This window comes from Triturus cristatus, chromosome 3_2, assembly GCF_964204655.1.
Source record: "Triturus cristatus chromosome 3_2, aTriCri1.1, whole genome shotgun sequence".
NCBI lineage: Eukaryota > Metazoa > Chordata > Amphibia > Caudata > Salamandridae > Triturus > Triturus cristatus.
This window is the reverse complement of record NC_140584.1, coordinates 291,326,045-291,343,790: the sequence shown is the minus strand read 5'-3', so window position 1 is coordinate 291,343,790 and position 17,746 is coordinate 291,326,045.

Below are 17,746 nucleotides of genomic sequence, written 5' to 3'. Positions count from 1 at the left end.
CTTTTTAATTCTAATGCCTTTGCTGCAATGGCTTCTATTTCTTTTTTTCTTTTATAAAACTTTTTCTTTTTCTTATATTTCTTCACATCCTTCATCAAATTGGACATAACTCTTCTCTGAAACATTTTTCTACGTATCTCTTTAAACGCTGTTTTTCTATTTATATAAATCTTTTCAGTTGCTGAAGGTATATTTGCATTAACTAAATTGTCAATTTTTTCCTCTCCTTTTTTGTTCAAAACATCCTTTCGAGTGCAGACATTTTGTACATTTTTCATTCTTTTGAATATATTTTTTAGAAATTGTTTTTTCTGCTTACCAGAAGATTTTTTCTTTTTCCCAACATGAGCATCTTCTACTAACTTTGGTCCTCTAGTTGTCTTCAAATATAGGTTTTTTTTGTGCGTTTTTTGAACTCTGGATTTTGTAGGCATCTTAAATTTTGTCCACTGCTCTTCAGCAATACCTGAAAAAAACTAAAAAAAATTCCTTTATTTTATTTAAATATATTACTACATTTCTTTTCACAATAGTCACAAAACGTAATTTCTTTGCCAATTTGAATGCACACTTACTGCTCTTTTTTTTTGGCAAGTTAAAATCACTTTTACAGACTGACACATTATGAAACCACTTTTCAGTTTTTTTAAAAAGCCCATGTCCAGACTGCTTTTTCAGACCACCACCATGTGTATCCTCGGTGACTGCCTACACTCCAGCAAGGGCAACCAGCCTTAGTGATGCTGAATGTATTTGCATTACAGACTGAAACCTCAAAACCCCACTCGCTTCTAAATACTGTGCATGATTATACATGGAAAGGAGCTGGGTGTGTGCTAAGAGTCTGCTTCTTCCCCCAAAAAATCGCTCCCCCTTTTTCCTACTAATGCAACTGTGAAATCACCAGAGCAAAACGCAATAAATCTCTGCCTGTAATTCCTATTTCCACACAGAGTCATGTTTTCACATTAGTCCCAAAACGAAATTTCTTTGCCAATTTGAAAGCACACTTACTGCTCTTTTTTTTGGGCAAGTGAAAATCACTTTTACAGACTGACACATTATGAAACCACTTTTCAGTTTTTTTAAAAAGCCCATGTCCAGACTGCTTTTTCAGACCACCACCATGTGTATCCTCGGTGACTGCCTACACTCCAGCAAGGGCAACCAGCCTTAGTGATGCTGAATGTATTTGCATTACAGACTGAAACCTCAAAACCCCACTTGGTTGTAAATACTGTGCATGATTATACATGGAAAGGAGCTGGGTGTGTGCTAAGAGTCTGCTTCTTCCCCCAAAAAATCGCTCCCCCTTTTTCCTACTAATGCAACTGTGAAATCACCACAGCAAAACGCAATAAATCTCTGCCTGTAAATCCTATTTGCACACAGAGTCATGTTTTCACATTAGTCACAAAACGAAATTTCTTTGCCAATTTGAATGCACACTTACTGCTCTTTTTTTTTGGCAAGTGAAAATCACTTTTACAGACTGACACATTATGAAACCACTTTTCTGTTTTTTTTAAAAAGCCCATGTCCAGACTGCTTTTTCAGACCACCACCATGTGTATCCTCGGTGACTGCCTACACTCCAGCAAGGGCAACCAGCCTTAGTGATGCTGAATGTATTTGCATTACAGACTGAAACCTCAAAACCCCACTCGCTTCTAAATACTGTGCATGATTCCACATGGTAAGCAGCTGGGTGTGTGCTAAGAGTCTGCTTCTTCCCCCAAAAACTCGCTCCCCCTTTTTCCTACTAATGCAACTGTGAAATCACCAGAGCAAAACGCAATAAATCTCTGCCTGTAATTCCTATTTGCACACAGAGTCATGTTTTCACATTAGTCCCAAAACGAAATTTCTTTGCCAATTTGAATGCACACTTACTGCTCTTTTTTTTTGGCAAGTGAAAATCACTTTTACAGACTGACACATTATGAAACCACTTTTCAGATTTTTTTAAAAAAGCCCATGTCCAGACTGCTTTTTCAGACCACCACCATGTGTATCCTCGGTGACTGCCTACACTCCAGCAAGGGCAACCAGCCTTAGTGATGCTGAATGTATTTGCATTACAGACTGAAACCTGAAAACCCCACTCGCTTGTAAATACTGTGCATGATTATACATGGAAAGGAGCTGGGTGTGTGCTAAGAGTCTGCTTCTTCCCCCCAAAAATTGCCCCCCCTTTTTCCTACTAATGCAACTGTGAAATCACCAGAGCAAAACGCAATAAATCTCTGCCTGTAAATCCTATTTGCACACAGAGTCATGTTTTCACATTAGTCACAAAACGAAATTTCTTTGCCAATTTGAATGCACACTTACTGCTCTTTTTTTTTGGCAAGTGAAAATCACTTTTACAGACTGACACATTATGAAACCACTTTTCAGTTTTTTTAAAAAGCCCATGTCCAGACTGCTTTTTCAGACCACCACCATGTGTATCCTCGGTGACTGCCTACACTCCAGCAAGGGCAACCAGCCTTAGTGATGCTGAATGTATTTGCATTACAGACTGAAACCTCAAAACCCCACTCGTTTCTAAATACTGTGCATGATTCCACATGGTAAGCAGCTGGGTGTGTGCTAAGAGTCTGCTTCTTCCCCCAAAAAATCGCTCCCCCTTTTTCCTACTAATGCAACTGTGAAATCACCAGAGCAAAACGCAATAAATCTCTGCCTGTAATTCCTATTTGCACACAGAGTCATGTTTTCACATTAGTCACAAAACGAAATTTCTTTGCCAATTTGAATGCACACTTACTGCTCTTTTTTTTTGGCAAGTGAAAATCACTTTTACAGACTGACACATTATGAATCCACTTTTTAGATTTTTTTAAAAAGCCCATATCCAGACTGCTTTTTCAGACCACCACCATGTGTATCCTCGGTGACTGCCTACACTCCAGCAAGGGCAACCAGCCTTAGTGATGCTGAATGTATTTGCATTACAGACTGAAACCTCAAAACCCCACTCGCTTCTAAATACTGTGCATGATTCCACATGGTAAGCAGCTGGGTGTGTGCTAAGAGTCTGCTTCTTCCCCCAAAAAATCGCTCCCCCTTTTTCCTACTAATGCAACTGTGAAATCACCAGAGCAAAACGCAATAAATCTCTGCCTGTAAATCCTATTTGCACACAGAGTCATGTTTTCACATTAGTCCCAAAACGAAATTTCTTTGCCAATTTAAATGCACACTTACTGCTCTTTTTTTAGGCAAGTGAAAATCACTTTTACAGACTGACACATTATGAATCCACTTTTTAGATTTTTTTAATTGCACATGTCCAGACTGCTTTTTCAGACCACCACCATGTGTATCCTCGGTGACTGCCTACACTCCAGCAAGGGCAACCAGCCTTAGTGATGCTGAATGTATTTGCATTACAGACTGAAACCTCAAAACCCCACTCGCTTCTAAATACTGTGCATGATTATACATGGAAAGGAGCTGGGTGTGTGCTAAGAGTCTGCTTCTTCCCCCAAAAAATCGCTCCCCCTTTTTCCTACTAATGCAACTGTGAAATCACGAGAGCAAAACGCAATAAATCTCTGCCTGTAATTCCTATTTGCACACAGAGTCATGTTTTCACATTAGTCACAAAACGAAATTTCTTTGCCAATTTAAATGCACACTTACTGCTCTTTTTTTTTGGCAAGTGAAAATCACTTTTACAGACTGACACATTATGAATCCACTTTTTAGATTTTTTTAAAAAGCCCATGTCCAAACTGCTTTTTCAGACCACCACCATGTGTATCCTCGGTGACTGCCTACACTCCAGCAAGGGCAACCAGCCTTAGTGATGCTGAATGTATTTGCATTACTGACTGCAACCTCAAACCCTTAAAGTATTCCTTATTTTTACCAGTACACCTTAATTTATCATGAAAAAATAGTCCATATTATTTTACATGTTCCTCACATTTAAATTTCTCCCAAAACAGAAAATAATAAACACAACTTCTACAAAAGGAATTCCAATTCTATTATTCATTTCTTAATTTACCATATACATCCCCTCTCAAACTCATAACTCACCTTTAAAATTAGTTAGTTGTGAAAGAAATGTGGCACTCAAACAGCAGATTATCAGAGCCAGGATCTCTGTTCTCTACACCTCTCTCCTCTCAGCAGAACCAGAAAATGGCAAAGTTTCCCTCTATTTTTCCACACATATACATGTAAGTTTCAAATCTCAGTGCTTCCCCCTTTTTTTCAAATGTAATCACACATTTCTATTGGTTGAAAACCAACCCTTTTCTTAAAGTACCCTTCCCCCAACTTGACTTCTGCCTGCTACCATAGCAACACCTCATGGAACACTGCTGTGTGGAGTTAGGTCAGAAGTTCGCCCAACAATGTTTCAATTCCACAGAGCAAGAGTGCTTGACTTTTCAAACCTTACAGCAAATCCATAGTACTGTTCTTTGGTAACACATTTTTCTGTACCAATACAAAACATGCTTCTATCAATTTACACATACAGCCTAGTTTTTAGTGTAGAATGGTATGAAACAGCCAATCAGTTCTTTTTTTAAAAAAGAAATATGTATGCCTCCATTTCCAAACTGTTTTTCATTTCTTTTTCCCATTCTACTGAATTACACCTCCTGAGTGCATCCAGATCTCCTTTGAAGATGTTCACAGTGTGGATTGTAGGGCACAGCTATGTCTTCTGGAGTGAAAAGTTTGCAGAGAAAACAGGTAAGGTGAGAGACCTTGCTTTGCCAAATGTAGACATTAAATGGATTGGTCAGAGAGGGTTAAAGTGGCACCAATTGATGCCATTGGTGAAATCCTTCATGCAAATCCAACACCCTGACCTCATAATAGTGCACTGTGGTGGCAATGACCTAGGCACTTTGACTGGGGTAGGTCTGGAAATGCTTATGAAGGACACCTTTGCACAACTGTTTTCTCTTTTCCCTAAAACTGCCTTTGTGTTTTCCAACATATGCCAAAGGCAAAAATGGAACTGGTCCAATCATTTCTGTCCGCAAATTGACAAAGCAAGGAAGCACGTCAACAAATCTGTTTCTGCTTTCCTCCGTGACTATGGTATGGGTGCCATTTACCACAACAACTTGCGTTATGACATGCAAGACATTTATAGAGGAGATGGTGTGCACTTCAATGATGAAGGGAACAGCGTCTTCCTCTTGAACCTTAGACTCTGCATCGGTACTTACTTGTAGGTACCACTTAAAAAATCACTTCATAAACACAACGGCTCTTTTTAGAGCCCCCTAATATCTAAACTCTTAAATCTGCATTTCATTTCTTTTTTTATTTTTTTTTTCTTCCGTACGCTTACCGTAAGCTTACCGTACGCGTACCCCGTGATTTTTTTAAAAATCAATAAATGTTTTCTTTGTACTTTTCTGTCCTTCTTTGACCCCCTCACAAATGTAAGGGGGTCTGTAACTCTCCTCCTTGCCCCCTTTTCTTGTTTTCACTCTTTTTTTTCTGAGTGAAACACACAAAATGGCGGCCGCCGCTTCCTGGTTTCGGCCGATTCGAATGTTTACTAAGATCTAACAACCAATCAGAATCGCGCTCGCGCACGCCACCGTACGCGTACGGTAAGCTTACGGTAAGCGTACCGTAAGCTGGCTCAGATATATATATTGATTTAAAGGCTATTTTCTCAGAATCTACTGAACAGATTTACACCAAACCTACAAAAGGCACTTCCTTGACCTAGGGACTACCTCTCTGCCAAATTTCTAGTAATTCTGTTCAGCCGTTCGGGCTGTAGCCCTGTCTAAAGGTCCTATGGAAAAATGCATGGGAAAAACGCGTTTTGGGACCCCCCTTTTATCTCAGCCCCCGCTTGACGAATCCCCCCGAGACTTTCAGGGTAGGAGCGGAGCGTAGCGCCCCACCTATTTTGAGAAATTCGCGAGGATTCATCGACCGGCGCCAAAGTTATTCAAAATAGAATGTTGCGGATTTCCTATGGAAAAGGGGTCCTAACTATAACTACCTACTGGCGACCGCCAGTAGGTAATATATATATATATATATATATATATATATTCACTGAAAAAACCATAGGTTTCACACACGTTATAGTTAGGAATTAGCATTTAAAAAACCTTAGAAATTCAGTGAAAAAACCATAGGTTTCACACATGTTATAGTTAGCTGGACATTTTACTCGTAAAAAACCAATGAAATTGCCCCGTTATAGTTAGTTCAGCTAACTATAACTCGCGCGCCCGCAATGCACTGCTGATGACGTCACATATTACATCACTCATGACATGGTCAGTGACATCACTCATGACATCACTGATGACATCTCAAATGACATCACTGATGACATCACTGATGACATCATCCAGTGAATGTGTGTTTTTCTGAAAATTAAATATGTTTTATATATGTATATCTCAAGGTCGATGGAAGAATAAATGGGTATATAAGTGTCTAAATGGATGATTTGTTTTTGAAAAATTGATTGTGTAACTGACTGATTAAGTGTATCTCTCACTTTGTGTATAAGTGGCTGCATGGGTTGGTGAGTAGCTACATGGGTGTCTATATAGGTTATTAGTTGTTTTTTTGAGTATCAGTCTGAGTGTCTGTATGGTACGGTGGGGGGTATTACGTAGTGCATAGATGCATGAATGAGTGACTCACTGTTTGTATGTGTTGAAGACAGCATGTGTGCAGGACTGTATGGGTGGATGAGTGTGTGTATGGGTGTGTTAGTGAGTGAATGACTGTCTCAATAGTGTCTTCAGGAGTAACTACATATGTTTTAAACTAGTATATGTGACTATTGGTGTATATATGTGAGTATATGTGAGAGGGAGAGATTGAAAGAGTTCCTGTATGAATAAGTATGTGTTTCTATAAGTGATTGTTTAAAAGACTAAGTATGTGTAAGTTTCCGTAGAAGTAAGTATGGTGGTGTGTGTATTACTGTATATGCAAGTAAATGTATGTTTTATTCTTTATTAGCATGAGTGACTATGTGTGTGAGTAACTCTATGGATGAGTGGCATTGTGTAACAGGATGTATAGATGTATGAGTACATATGATGAGTGAGTACATGTATGAGTGACTGTATAGGACTGTTGGTGAATGAGTGGATGTGTATGTGGATCTTAGAATTACTGAAGAGGTTGTTGTAACTGGTATTGGTATGTCCATTGTTTTGAAATTTTTAGTCTCTATTTTTGAATGTGTGTATCAAAGCTTATATTAAGGTGAGAGGAGGTCTGCCACTCTATCACAAGGATGATGTCATCAGTGATGTCATCAGTGATGTCATTTGAGATGTCATCAGTGATGTCATGAGTGATGTCACTGACCATGTCATGAGTGATGTAATATGTGACGTCATCAGCAGTGCATTGCGGGCGCGCGAGTTATAGTTAGCTGAACTAACTATAACGGGGCAATTTCATTGGTTTTTTACGAGTAAAATGTCCAGCTAACTATAACATGTGTGAAACCTATGGTTTTTTCACTGAATTTCTAAGGTTTTTTAAATGCTAATTCCTAACTATAACGTGTGTGAAACCTATGGTTTTTTCAGTGAATTTCTAAGGTTTTTTAAATGCTAATTCCTAACTATAACGTGTGTGAAACCCATGGTTTTTTCAGTGAATTTGCAAGGTTTTTTAAATGCTAATTCCTAACTATAACGTGTGTGAAACCCATGGTTTTTTCAGTGAATTTGCAAGGTTTTTTAAATGCTATTTTTTTTTTTTATTCTTCATTTTTTTCAAACATATTTTTAATTTAATTTTCTTATCTTTTATAAAGACTATGCTTAAATTTTTAAAATCCTTAAATATTTTTTTTATATATATTTTTTAAAATAAACATGTAAAATTTATTTCCAGATTTTTTTTTTTTTTTTTTTTTTTTTTTATAGTACGCGTACCGTAAGCTCACGGTAAGCGTACGGTTTACGCAACGTCCGTAATCTATCTACGCTGCTTGCGTATAGTTACGTACTTTGCGTAGCCGCGCGTACTGCGCGTGGGACGCGTGCGCGCTTACGCAACACGCGCACGTTACGCGGAAGTGCCGGGGAGTGACTGTTATGCGCATGCGCGCAAGCGCGTGTCTTTTTTACGCGCACGCGTACTTTTTGCCGTAAGCGTACCGTAAGCGTACCGTAAGCGTACGGTTGGTCATGTGATCATGAAACACAACTTTTGATTGGTTGAAACTACTTTCAGTTCTAGAACTCTCCTACACCACACCCATTCCCCTCATTTCTGCTTGTGATCCCTTGGGAGAAGGAGCTGGTTTGTCTTTGGGATACGATGGCAGAACAGCAGAGCTCTTCTGAGAGTGAGGCTAGCACCAGCAGCACTGTCTTGAGGCAGAGAGCGAGGAAAGTAAAGCCTTCTTATGTTTGGGATTATTTTACTTTTCCAGAAGGCCAGCAAAAGGTGAATGCACCCTTAGTTACTTGCAAGCTGTGTAAGCGTGTACTTTCTAGAGGTAATCCTAACAGGAAGTATTCCTTTGGGAATCACACCATGAAGAGACACCTCCAGGATGTACACAGAAGGACACATGGTCATCTTTTTGGAGGTAACTCTTCAGAAAGACGAGCCAGTACATCCACAGCAGCTCAGCCTGGACCATCACCTGCAGGGCAGACTCCTTCTTCTGCAGGTCAGGTGAGCCCTTCATCTGTGGGGGGAGAATCTCCTTTTGCTGGCCCTCTGGAAATTAACCCTCGGTTTGCGAGGGTTGAAGTACGGTGCGCCACTTGTCACGATCTAATTACTTATAGGGAGACCAGTGTTTCCCTGGTGAACAGTAAAATAGATCAGCACACTTGTCGTACCGTCTAATATTCCCAATCTTTCTTTCCTCTGTCCCTGCATGAACACAACGGTTCTTTTAAGAGCCAACCTTATCTTTCATCTTTTTTTTACATATGTTTTTAAAAACTTTTTTTTATTTTTTTTTACCGTACGCGTACGGTAAGCGTACCTTTTTTTTTATTTTTTTAAAAAAACACTAAAAATCATTTATCACATTAGAAGGTCCTTGAGAGACTACAATTATTATTATTGACTTACCATACTCACTCAAAAAAATATTTATTCATTTGTTTTTTTAAAAAATAGTTTTTAAAATGAAAATCTCTTTTTACAATTTGAAATCACTTTTACAGACTGACACATTCTGAAACCTTTTTTTTAAATTTATTTAAATGCACATGTCCAAGCTGTTTTTTTTTCAGACCACCACCGTGTGTATTCTCTGTGACTGCCTACACTCCAGCAGGGGCAACCAGCCTTAGTGATGCTGAATGTATTTGCATTACAGACTTAAACCTGAAAACCCCACTCGCTTCTAATTACTGTGCATGACTATACATGGCAAGCACATGGGTGTGTGCTAAGCCTCTGCTTCTTCCCCCAAAAATTCGCTCCTCTTTTCCATCTACTGCAACTGTGAAATCACCAGAGCAAGACGCAATAAATCTCTGCCTATAATTCTTCTATGCACACAGAGTCATGTTTTCACATTAGTGCCAAAACGAAATTTCTTTGCCAATTTGAAAGCACACTTACTGCTCTTTTTTTTTCGGGCCAAGTGAAAATCTCTTTTTACAATTTGAAATCACTTTTACAGACTGACACATTCTGAAACCTTTTTTTTAAATTTATTTAAATGCACATGTCCAAGCTGTTTTTTTTTCAGACCACCACCGTGTGTATTCTCTGTGACTGCCTACACTCCAGCAGGGGCAACCAGCCTTAGTGATGCTGAATGTATTTGCATTACAGACTTAAACCTTAAAAACCCCACTGGCTTGTAAATACTGTGCATGACTATACACGGCAAGGACATGGGTGTGTGCTAAGCCTCTGCTTCTTCCCCCAAAAATTCGCTCCCCCTTTCCATCTACTGCAACTGTGAAATCACCAGAGCAAGACGCAATAAATCTCTGCCTATAATTCTTCTATGCACACAGAGTCATGTTTTCACATTAGTGCCAAAACGAAATTTCTTTGCCAATTTGAAAGCACACTTACTGCTCTTTTTTTTCGGGCCAAGTGAAAATCTCTTTTTACAATTTGAAATCACTTTTACAGACTGACACATTCTGAAACCTTTTTTTTAAATTTATTTAAATGCACATGTCCAAGCTGTTTTTTTTTCAGACCACCACCGTGTGTATTCTCTGTGACTGCCTACACTCCAGCAGGGGCAACTAGCCTTAGTGATGCTGAATGTATTTGCATTACAGACTTAAACCTGAAAACCCCACTCGCTTCTAATTACTGTGCATGACTATACATGGCAAGCACATGGGTGTGTGCTAAGCCTCTGCTTCTTCCCTCAAAAATTCGCTCCTCTTTTCCATCTACTGCAACTGTGAAATCACCAGAGCAAGACGCAATAAATCTCTGCCTATAATTCTTCTATGCACACAGAGTCATGTTTTCACATTAGTGCCAAAACGAAATTTCTTTGCCAATTTGAAAGCACACTTACTGCTCTTTTTTTTTCGGGCCAAGTGAAAATCTCTTTTTACAATTTGAAATCACTTTTACAGACTGACACATTCTGAAACCTTTTTTTTAAATTTATTTAAATGCACATGTCCAAGCTGTTTTTTTTTCAGACCACCACCGTGTGTATTCTCTGTGACTGCCTACACTCCAGCAGGGGCAACCAGCCTTAGTGATGCTGAATGTATTTGCATTACAGACTTAAACCTGAAAACCCCACTCGCTTCTAATTACTGTGCATGACTATACATGGCAAGCACATGGGTGTGTGCTAAGCCTCTGCTTCTTCCCCCAAAAATTCGCTCCCCCTTTCCATCTACTGCAACTGTGAAATCACCAGAGCAAGACGCAATAAATCTCTGCCTATAATTCTTCCATGCACACAGAGTCATGTTTTCACATTAGTGCCAAAACGAAATTTCTTTGCCAATTTGAAAGCACACTTACTGCTCTTTTTTTTTCGGGCCAAGTGAAAATCTCTTTTTACAATTTGAAATCACTTTTACAGACTGACACATTCTGAAACCTTTTTTTTAATTTTATTTAAATGCACATGTCCAAGCTGTTTTTTTTCAGACCACCACCGTGTGTATTCTCTGTGACTGCCTACACTCCAGCAGGGGCAACCAGCCTTAGTGATGCTGAATGTATTTGCATTACAGACTTAAACCTGAAAACCCCACTCGCTTCTAATTACTGTGCATGACTATACATGGCAAGCACATGGGTGTGTGCTAAGCCTCTGCTTCTTCCCCCAAAAATTCGCTCCCCCTTTCCATCTACTGCAACTGTGAAATCACCAGAGCAAGACGCAATAAATCTCTGCCTATAATTCTTCTATGCACACAGAGTCATGTTTTCACATTAGTGCCAAAACGAAATTTCTTTGCCAATTTGAAAGCACACTTACTGCTCTTTTTTTTTCGGGCCAAGTGAAAATCTCTTTTTACAATTTGAAATCACTTTTACAGACTGACACATTCTGAAACCTTTTTTTTAAATTTATTTAAATGCACATGTCCAAGCTGGTTTTTTTTCAGACCACCACCGTGTGTATTCTCTGTGACTGCCTACACTCCAGCAGGGGCAACCAGCCTTAGTGATGCTGAATGTATTTGCATTACAGACTTAAACCTGAAAACCCCACTCGCTTCTAATTACTGTGCATGACTATACATGGCAAGCACATGGGTGTGTGCTAAGCCTCTGCTTCTTCCCCCAAAAATTCGCTCCTCTTTTCCATCTACTGCAACTGTGAAATCACCAGAGCAAGACGCAATAAATCTCTGCCTATAATTCTTCTATGCACACAGAGTCATGTTTTCACATTAGTGCCAAAACGAAATTTCTTTGCCAATTTGAAAGCACACTTACTGCTCTTTTTTTTCGGGCCAAGTGAAAATCACTTTTACAGACTGACACATTATGAAACCACCATGTGTAACTACAACAAAAACAATTCCCATTTCTATTATTCATTTCTTAAGTTACCACATACATCCCCTCTCAAACTGTAAACTCACCTTTAAAATTAGTTAGTTGTGAAAGAAATGTGACACTCAAACAGCAGATTATCAGAGCCAGGATCTCTGTTGTGTTCACCTCTCTCCTCTCAGCAGAACCAGATAATGGCAAACTTTCCCTCTATTTTTCCACACATATACATGTAAGTTTCAAATCTCAGTGCTTCCCCCTTTTTTTCAAATGTAATGACACATTTCTATTGGTTGAAAACCAACCCTTTTCCAAAAGTACCCTGCCCCCAACTTGACTTCTGCCTAGTACCCTTCCCCCAACTTGACTTCTGCCTGCTACCATAGCAACAGCTCATGGAACACTGCTGTGTGCAGTTAGGTCAGAAGTTCGACACACAATGTTTCAATTCCACAGAGCAAGAGTGCTTGACTTTTCAAACCTAACAGCAAATCCATAGTACTGTTCTTTGGTTACACATTTTTTTGTACCAATACAAAACATGCTTCTATTAATTTTCACATACAGCCTAGTTTTTTTTCTAGAATGGTATGAAACAGCCAATCAGTTCTTTTTGTTTTGTAAAAAATATGTATGCCTCCATTTCCAAACTGTCTTTCTTTTCATATTGCCATTCTACTGAAAGACACCTCCTGAGTGCATCCAGTTCTCCTTTGAAGATGTTCACAGTGTGGATTGTAGGGCACAGCTATGTCTTCTGGAGTGAAAAGTTTGCAGAGAAAACAGATATGGTGAGAGACCTTGCTTTGCCAAATGTAGACATTAAATGGATTGGTCAGAGAGGGTTAAAGTGGCACCAATTGATGCCATTGGTGAAATCCTTCATTCAAATCCAACACCCTGACCTCATAATAGTGCACTGTGGTGGCAATGACCTAGGCACTTTGACTGGGGTAGGTCTGGAAATGCTTATGAAGGACACCTTTGCACAACTGTTTACACTTTTCCCTAAAACTGCCTTTGTGTTTTCCAACATATGCCAAAGGCAAAAATGGAACTGGTCCAATCATTTCTGTCCACAGATTGACAAAGCAAGAAAGCACGTCAACAAATCTGTTTCTGCTTTCCTCCGTGACTATGGTATGGGTGCCATTTACCACAACAACTTGCGTTACGACATGCAAGACATTTATAGAGGAGATGGTGTGCACTTCAATGATGAAGGGAACAGAGTCTTCCTCTTGAACCTTAGACTCTGCATCGGTACTTACTTGTAGGTACCACTAAAAAAATGACTCCATAAACACAACAGCTCTTTTTAGAGCTCCCTAATTTCTAAACTCTTAAATCTGCTTTTCATTTATTTATTTTTATTTTTTTTACCGTACGCTTACCGTAAGCTTACCGTACGCGTACCCCGTGATTTTTTTAAAAATCAAAAAATGTTTTTTTTGTACTTTTCTGTCCTTCTTTGACCCCCTTACAATTGTTAGGGGGTCTGTAACTCTCCTCATTGCCCCCTTTCCTTGTTTTCACTCTTTTTTTTCAGAGTGAAATACACAAAATGGCGGCCGCCGCTTCCTGGTTTCGGCCGATTCGAATGTTTACTAAGATCTAAGAGCCAATCAGAATCGCGCTCGCGCACGCCACCGTACGCTTACCGTAAGCGTACGGTAAGCGTACCGTAAGCGGGCTCAGATATATATATTGATTTAAAGGCTATTTTCTCAGAATCTACTGAACAGATTTACACCAAACCTACAAAAGGCACTTCTTTGACCTAGGGACTACCTCTCTGCCAAATTTTGAGTAATTCTGTTCAGCCGTTCGGGCTGTAGCTCGTTCTAAAGGTCCTATGGAAAAATGCATGGGAAAAACGCGTTTTGGGACCCCCTTTTATCTCAGCCCCCGCTTGACGGATCCCCCCGAGACTTTCAGGGTAGGAGCGGAGCGTAGCGCCCCACCTATTTTGAGAAATTCGCGAGGATTCGTCGACCGGCGCCAAAGTTATTCAAAATAGAATGTTGCGGATTTCCTATGGAAACGTGGTCCTAACTATAACTACCTACTGGCGACCGCCAGTAGGTAATATATATATATATATATATATATATATATATATATATATATATATATATATATTTATATATATATATATTACCTACTGGAGATTGGCAGTAGGTAGTTATAGTTAGGGCCTTGTTTCTTTTCAAAAAGCATTTTTTTCTTTTGCAAATATATTTGGCGCCGTTTGACGAATCTTCGCGAAATTTTCAAAACTAATGGGGCACTCCGGTCAGCTCCTGTCTTGAAAGCTTCTGGGTGATTCGTCAAGCAGGGGCCGAGAAAAAAGGGGGGTTCCAAAACACGTTTTCCCCATGTTCATTTCTATAGGAAATTTTGGAACAGGCTACAGTCCGAACTGCTGAACGGAATTACACCAAATTTGGCAAAGAGGTAGCTCTTGGTTCAGGAAGCGACCGTTTTTTCAATGGTGTAAATCCGTTCAGTAGTTGCTGAGAAATTCCAAAAATAAAAATATCGATATCTGAGCACTGAGAAGGAGTCGCGACTCCTCACGAGCACGAGCTGACTTCTGATTGGCTGTCAACACTCCAAAGCAGAATGTGTTGGCAGCCATATTGTGACTCGGTAGCCGAGTCACAAGAAAAAGGAATAAAAAAGTGAACAGTTAAGAAAAGGGGGCAGGGTAAAAACACCCTGACTCCCTAGGCCTGCTCAGGGGGTCCCACAAGGACCCCCAGGCCTTAAAAAAAGCATTTAAAAAAAAGAAAATTAGCCTAATTCGCGCTGGGTGCGTGAATCCAGCCGAAAAACCACAAAAAAAAGAAATGCGGCCTCCCGCACTTTGTTAATGTTGGGCCCCCGGGGGGGCCAGGTCCCAGGGGCAAATGTGTAATTATATAGCGGGGGCCCATTGGGGCCCCCGCAGCCCCGGGGACTGCCACCTCCCCGGGGCTTTGATGAAAATAGGGTGGGGGGCCCACAGGCTCCTCCAAGCCAGAGGACAACCACCTCCCTAGGCACTGTTTATTTAAATACGGGGGTCCGTTGCGGACCCCCAGGTCCCGGGGACCACCATCTCCCCGGGGCTATCTTCACCTTGGGAGGAGTGCGGCCCCCCTCCTGGAGCCCTTGATGGCCTTGGGGACCGCCACCCCCAGGGCCAGCTCCTGCAATGTCCCGGCATGCCCACACCTGGGACATTGCTGTTTGCTTGGCAGGGCAGGAGCACGGCTCCCGCCCTTTCATAGCAAACTCTGCTTTGCTTTTTAGAAGCGAGAGCAGGAAACCTGCTCTCACTTCCAAAAAGCAAAGCAGATTGCTTTTTGGCAAGGGGAGCTGCATGTCAGCAGCTCCCCTTGCTCAAAAGCAATGCCGGCTCCCGCAGGAGGTGGGGAGCTGGCAGGGACTGTGGGGGTATTGGGGCTCCCCCCATGGTCCACAACGCTAAGGGCCAACTCTTGGGCATGGGTTCCCCGGGGCCGGAAGTGGCCCGGGAGGGGGGCCACGCGGCACCCTCCCTCTAGTTTAACAAAAAGGAATGGCCAGGGGATGGGGTCCCCTGGGCCAAAATTGGCCTGGGGAGGTGGGCCGCGCGGCCCCCCCTCCTGAAATAAAAAATAAATTAAATAATGGCCAAACCCCAGGGGATGGGGTCCCCGGGCCAATTGTGGCCCAGGGAAGGGGGGCCACGCGGCCCCCTTCCCTTTAATTACATTTTTTTTTTTAAAGCAGAAGGCCGGCCCCGGGGGTGGCATCCCCGGGGCCATAGTTGGCCTGAGGAGGGGGGCCACGTGGCCCCCCTCCTAATTTATTAAATAAATAAAAGAAGTCTGGCCATGGCCCGGAGGATGGGGTCCCCGGGGCCGATATTGGCCTCTGAGATGGGGCCACATGGCCCCTTCCCGTTTTTTGTTGTTTTTAAATGTGCAGGCCCTGGCCGATGGGGTCCCCAGGGCCCAAAACATATTGAAAGAAGGGGGCCACAAAGCTCTCCTTCAAAGATTTTTTTTGTTTTAAAGCTGGCATCTCGCCGGAGGCCCCGCCCCCTCCCTGCACCACTCTGCAAACCCGTCCCTTAGCACGTTCTAAATTGGGGAATTAAGTCCCTTGAATACTGAGGGTCCCTGGTGGCCAACTAGCCTACCAGGTACCTCCAGTAAGCACCACACAGCTGGATTGCTGAGAGGTGGTCCAAGGCCACGCCCCTTTTTACACCACTCTGCAAACGCGACTCGGCGCACTGTTGGTGGGGCGATGAGTTCCTCTTGTGTCCTGAGGACCTCAGGACAAAAGTGGACTTTATCCCCCAAATAGCAGTTCGCCTGGAGGCGTGTTTACAGAGTGGTGTAAAAAGGGGGCATGACCTCAGACCACTCTCAGCAATCCAGCTGTGTGGGACTTACTGGCGGTACCTGGTGGGCTAGTTGGCCCCCAGAGACCCTCAGTATTCAAGGGGACTTAATCCCCCAACATAGAATGCGCCAGGAGGGGTGTTTGCAGAGTGGTGGAGAAAGGGGTCATGGCCTATGTCCAGCTTTCAGCAATCCCACTATCTGGGACATACTGGAGGTATCAGGTAGGCTTGTTGGCCACTAAGAACCCCCAGCAGCGAAGGGGACTTTAATCCCCATCCAAGAGCACGCCAGGAAGTGCGTTTGTAGAGTGGTGGGAAAAGGGGGCGTGACCTGCAATGACAATTAAGCAATCCTGCTGTGTGGAACCTACTGGAGGTAATAGGAGGAGCAGTTGGCCCCCAAGGATGTCCTTGGGGGCCAACTACCCCTCTTGCTACCTCCAGTAAGTCCTACACAGTGGGATTGCTAAGATGTCTTTGGAGGCCATGCCCCCTTTCTCCACCACTCTGCAAACGCACCTCCTGGCAGACTACGGGATGGGGGATGAAGTCCAATTTACTCCTGAGGGACTTTGGGGGCCAAGAAGCCCTCCTGGTACCTCCTGTAAGTCCTACGCAGCGGAATTCCTGAGTGCTGGTCTGAGGCCCAGCCCCCTCTCTCCACCACTCTGTAAACGCGACTACTAGTTAAAGAAGTGTTTGCAATGTAATAGGTTTCACATTTGCGAGAGTTAGAGCTTTTGGTGATGTAAATGTAAAAGTTTTGTAATAATGTTATTCGGAGTTGAGTGGATGTATGGTGTGTGTAGTGAAATTATGTGGTAAGTTGTGCAGTGAAATTATGTGGATAGAAAGTATGTGGTATTTATTTTAAAGGAATTATGTAGAGTGGGATTATGTGTTATGGAGAGTAATTATGCGGTATGGTAGTCTGTGATGTGGAGTGGTAACCCCAGGTTTAGTCTTCCTTGTTTCCATAGAAGCTAAACTATGAACTCAATGAGACAAAAAAAGAAGGAATCACTGAGGAGCACTTCTGGACCTAGTCAGAGGTATGAGCAGGGCCACTGGAATTATGTGACTGTTTGGCTGCACCAATGTTTGCACAATTATACATTTTCCGCATTGGCCACATAATTCATCATCTGCTGTCTAATCTGCAGATTTGAACAAAAAAAGCCTTGTTTCTAGCTCAAATGGATCAAACATTACCAAAAATGCAGCGACAAGTTTGACAGCGTGGTGGAAGGTCCTTTGTAAACCTAGAATGGTCACCTGTTACTTATTGCTAAACGTGGGTGTTAAATTGGTACTAAAGGTGTGCAAGCCATTCTTGCTTTTTTCTGTGCCTCTCTTGCCTCTTTCTCCATTTCCGTTGATTCTTTATGCAACTTTCTTTCTTTTTCTGCACAT